Genomic DNA, 5,666 nt, shown 5'->3' with positions numbered 1-5,666 from the left:
GGTTGGGGTAATCATATTTCAGGCGTAGCTGAAATGGAAGAAACAAGTCCAGCATAGCATCTGTGCAAGCAACATGCTAACATGAAGCTAATGAATAACTCAGAAAGCCCGATCTTCATCAGGTATCTAAAGCACATGTGCACCTGTGAGTATAATGGAATCCCCTTTCCCCATGAGGGAAGTGGTGGAAGAAGGTGGAAAGGCAGCTATGTTTTGTCATGAGAGGCGAGTGTGAGTTAAGTTTAACTCTTGAGGATGAGTAGTGAAGTTTGAGGCAGATGACAGGCTGACAGATCGGGAACCTGAAGCAGGAAGATGAGAGACCACAGTAAGTAAAGGGAAAAATATCACAAAGGCAAAGAAGAAGATGAAAGGCAGGTGTGTCAGCCAGAGTAGGACAGGTAGGACTCACCTCGGGGCGATGTTATAGGCAGGTAAGTATTGCCCATACAGATTAGGACAGAGGAGCAGGAAAACACAGGAGCAGAGGAAGAAGATGAGAAGGGCACTCGGGGCCATGACAGTTTTGGAACTTAAAGAAACCAAACAATTTACAGTGCACAGTATTTGTACCTTAACTCTTCATTTTTTTCTTTTAAACCCCAAAGGACCCAAAATTAAATGTAGCATCTGCTCATCCTGGGCTAAAATCTGGTTACCCCAAAAGGGACTTTATTTTAACAAAGAGCCAGATTCTTTTTGAATACTCTTCACACCAAATTTGAATAATATACTTACCAGCCAGCTTTTGCAGTGTTTTCACAGTGTCAGAGTATAAATACACACGAGAAGGCAGTTTTGAAACTTTTACAACACGTGCCAGTCAGTGAAACAGTTACACTTGATTTCACCCACCACAGGTCCATAATTAGCACAACCTGTTCTGTGTTTGGCATAATTTGTATAGGAATTGTTATATGACATTAAACAGTAAAGCAAGTCGGTTCCTTCTTTTATTTGTACTACAAAGTAAAATTCTGACTTCATTTTATACATTGTAATAAAGCAAAACAAAACTGGCATCATCAGCATATAATGATAGCTTATGCTTAGTGTGTCCCACCCTTGTTCCATAGATTTGTTAGTGAAGTTGTAAACAGCAGTGCTGACAGATGGCAACCATGGTGGCAGCCTTTTAAATAGAAATTGGGTGTGAATTATTCCTGTTTGTCATAAAAAAGTGTCTACACTTGGCTTTTTATGAATCAGCTGAACACACTTTCTATATTTTTTCCAAACAAAAATTTTCCAGCACATTGAACAAACAGAGCCATCTGTATCTGTGCTTTATCTGACTTTCATTTATAATATTTACTCTTCTAGCGTTATGAAAACCCTGCCTTACAGTGAAAAGAGAAAGAAAGAAAGAAAGAAAGAAAATCACTTCTGGTGTTTATTATTTTTATTACTGGTTGCCACATTTAGACTTGTTCTTGCTAAAATTCTACATATTATTTTAAGATCAGAACTTGTATTTTCTCACGTTTGATAGAAAGTTTCCCATGCTTTGGAATGATATTCTTAGAGCACTGTTCATAGAAAGCTAATGGTGCCATGGTGATAACATAGTACTAACTATTTTATTGTAACATTTTCATGCAAATCAACAGGACAATGATCTGATCTTGCCCTTTTCGTACTATCAGATGCCATCCAGTTTCTTCTTTGTTTCTTACTCCAGAAATCTTTTGTTCTCCAGAAATCTAGTAGCCTTCCATCTGTTTTAATCTCTGCACTGTACGGTGCTATCTGGGATTTTCACGTACCCTAAACCTAGAGCTTTACCTCTGCCATGCCACGGTCACTCCCCAGGCCTCTTAGCTTTAGACCTGGCTGACTTGGTGCTACTTCTCTCCTCTGTGACTAAGTCTCTTCCACCCAAAGTTAATTTTTAATGACACACTTTGTTATGTGGGTCCATAGGGGGCCCTTAGTGACTGTGCTTTAATAAAGCAAGTCTCACTGCTCACTCCCTTCTGAGGAGGCTTCATTAAAGCCGGTGATGAAAAAAGCTCTTTGAAGTCCCAGATTTGAGCCTATCCAAACTTTATATTTCTCTGTCCATCTGTCTGTCTGGAATTTTATGACTTTATTTTCATTTTTACGTCAATGGCCACAATAAACAAACAACCTATTTTGAAGGACAGATGATGTGACCCCCTAAGGGGCACTTCATAACTGTAGTGTATTGACAGTGTGTTATTAGAGACCACAGAGATGGGGCTAGTGTAAGGAAAGAAGGCACATATACAGTGCTATCCCTTATTGCCATCTCACAATATTTCCCTCATCTGAAAACAAAAGAAATATATCCAAGTAATTTTGATTGGTGCTGTGTAATTGGAAATCAATAAAATCTGAAATGGGGTGGTAAAATGATACATTTTTATCACTGCTGCTGCACAGCAAGGTTTAGATTTTAGCTGACATGTTGTGCTGTGTCTCCGGGCAAGATTTGCATGGCCCTTTGCTTTTTCTCAAGGTCCTCCTGCTTCCTTCCATGGTCCAATGGCATTCACACTAGGGAGTCTATCAGTGGCCATAGAGTGCATAAATTACAACACAGAGCATGTAATATATGTACACGAGAGATAATTTATTCAAAAATCCATGTACATCTCTTGATTCATTTGTTTTTATGTTTTAATTAGTCTGTCCAGATGAGATACGTGGATATAGAGAGTAGGGCTATCAACTATTCATGTCAAATATTCTAAATTAGATTATTGAATTAAGTGGAAAAATCAATGAGACATGTGATTTTAAAAATTAATCAACTGCAGAAATGCTGAATTTCCACTAGAAGAGTTGTTTGATTGAGAGTTGCAGGGGGCGTTAGTGGAGCACTATCCACCTGCAGTACCACGCGCTGTGCGTCAAAGTCAGAGCAGCTGTGGGTTAACGCTCACTGCTTCAGACTTCAGACACACCACTGCTTCTGTGAGGAGAGAGGGATCTGTGAATTTAGCCTACTGTGATTAGTGAAGATAAATGACTGATATCAGCTGAGCAGCTAAACTTTAATGGTGTTAAGGCATAATAGTTGCCTTATTCTTGTATTCTACAAGTGATTTCCACTTGTTTTGTATTTGTAAATGAGGGTTCATGTTAACAGTAAACTAATTACAAGTTGTAGTTTGTGTTTTGCATTTTGTGGTGGTGAGTGAGGGAAGTAAATCCGCAAAGTACCAACTGAAAATCCAGACCATCAACAGTGCTGGTGTCATTACTTTAAAAAAGTATTGTATTACCTATTACTCATCACTAACCCTATTAAAAAGTATTGCATAATGGTACTTCCTGGAGAAAGTAATTTGCTCTTTCTTGTAGTGTTTAACACCCTGGAGAACCCTTGGGGTCAGAGCCGACCCCGTTGGTTTTCTAGGGAAACCATGGGGTCAAATTTGACCCCATGGGTTCTCCAGGGTTAAGTTTTAACATACAGAAAAGCAGCTGTACTGTGGAAACATGCACAGGTAATGAATGAAGACTACAGTGGTACAAGCCTCACATTGTTGTGGCATTTTAACATATGGTGCCCCTCATGGACAATACACACATTAGCCTGGATCTTACTCACTTGCAGAGACGTAGACAGGTTCGTTCTTGTACATGGGTATGTTCTTGTTATACTTCTTTGAAGTCCACTTGAAGTGTTGTATTGTAATGTAAATTCCCCCCCCCCTAAAAAAAAACAGGCAGGGACACGGACTCCACGCTCACTGCTTAGTGATGAAATTTATGTAACGGGGACCCAAGTGGCCGTTAGCGGAGTTGCAGATCTAGAATATAAGAAAACCACTTTAGATTGTGGGTATGCTGTGGGCATTCACAGGGACCCACTCAGCTTAGTGTGGGTAGGACGCTTTCAGCCCACACTTTGGCCTGTATGTCACTCCTAGTGGCTCTTTGGCAATAAACCAGTTGAATGTCTGGATTGAATTTGTGCATGCTTTCGAATCCTGCAGTCTCATTCACTGTGACAAAAAGGTTTGTAAAAGCACTTCAACAGAATTCAATATTTTGGCCATGTTCAAAGATTAGAACAGCTTGGAATGAGGTCAGACTGATATGTGAAAAGATTATTTCAAATGAAATTCCACTAGATTCAAACTCACTGATCAAATATTACATGCTGGATATGACAAATAATATCAAATCTTACACTAAAAAACCCCAAACATATATCCTGAAAGAAAAACAAAAGTAATTTACAAAAGTTTGGGGACTTTTAAAATATGTAGAATATATGAAGTCAATCATTTGGCAATTTTCTTCTTTTTCTTGAGAGTTTTGAATTAATGAAGAGTTCCCTTTAAAAAAAATGCACATTTTGCTTTTCAGTCACGCATTGGGAGAAGTAATTTGTTATGTTTTTGTTGTTCATGTGTTTGACTCAGTTAAAAATCGAATGACTATACTGTTCATTAAAAGCCCTTGCGCTGTCCTTGCAGAGAAGAAAAGGTGGTGGCTGTCCAAACCTGACTGATAAATATTATCACTAGAGTTCAGGGAATAGGAATACTGTTATGTGTTTCTTTTTGTGAGCCAGCAGGTAGAGGTCAGCAGCTAATTGCAGTATTCTTCTTCTGTCTTGTCAAAGTGTCCTTGAGAACCTACGGATGTTTATGCTAATGACTTGAATGGCACTGAAGCCCGCTGCACTATTAGTGTGCAAATTGGTGCATGAGAGTTGAAATGTAGGGCACTTTGGATAAAATATACAATATGTATATATATATATATGCTGTTTGGGTTTATCCCTACAATGACTACAATTCAGTTTCTTAATAAATAATCACAGAGGCCCCTTTAGAGATTTAGGAGCATTTTCTGTTTGTACTTCAAAGATATTTTGAATGTAAATGATGTATTGTCACATATTTACTATTGGATTGTTTGTTTCAGGGCTTGCTGAATTCCCTTGTACCTTGGCATCTTCTGTTCATGTGGTAATGGTTAATCTTCCCATGCCTTATTGTCTGAGGCCTGGCAGCTTGTAAGGCATTCTTCTTGTATATATGCTGTATAATGGTGGTCGACAAACAACTTCTACATGCATTACTGTCAGCTTATACTGAGTCACATAGAATTTCTGGAGACTCTAACTATTGAAAATAAATTCTGTCTTAAAATACATATTTAACACACACACACACACACACACACACACACACACACACACACACACACACACACACAGAGAGAGAAACAGTTTTGCATGTACGAAGACTTGGTTAGCAGTGCCAGTTTTACTTTTTAAATGACAACAAGTCAAGGTTGAAACCAAATGAACTGATTTGTTTAACATGTGATTTTGATTCATTTTGCACACGAATTGGCAGACACAGATAGTTAATATGGGGAACTTGTTTGCTCTCTGTTTTTAATTACCGAGTGTAGAAACTTACTTCAAAACAAACAAAATTTCTTCATGTTGTAAAATAATCAAGAAATGGAAATTTGTTACTTATGCAACCTAGCATTTGTTAGAATAATTGTTCCAATTGTTTTTGGTTATTTTAGGGTGAATGTGTGAGAGATACTCTCATACTTCCAGTATGAGTTTGCAACCAAGTGGTGTGTATGTGGGCTGCTCTGTAATTGGTTGTTTGGACTTCGCATTTTGATGAAAGCTTATTGGTAATTTTATTTTGCATTTTTCA

This window comes from Oreochromis aureus, linkage group 16 (assembly GCF_013358895.1).
Source record: "Oreochromis aureus strain Israel breed Guangdong linkage group 16, ZZ_aureus, whole genome shotgun sequence".
NCBI classification, from domain to species: domain Eukaryota; kingdom Metazoa; phylum Chordata; class Actinopteri; order Cichliformes; family Cichlidae; genus Oreochromis; species Oreochromis aureus.
This window is presented reverse-complemented; position numbering follows the sequence as displayed.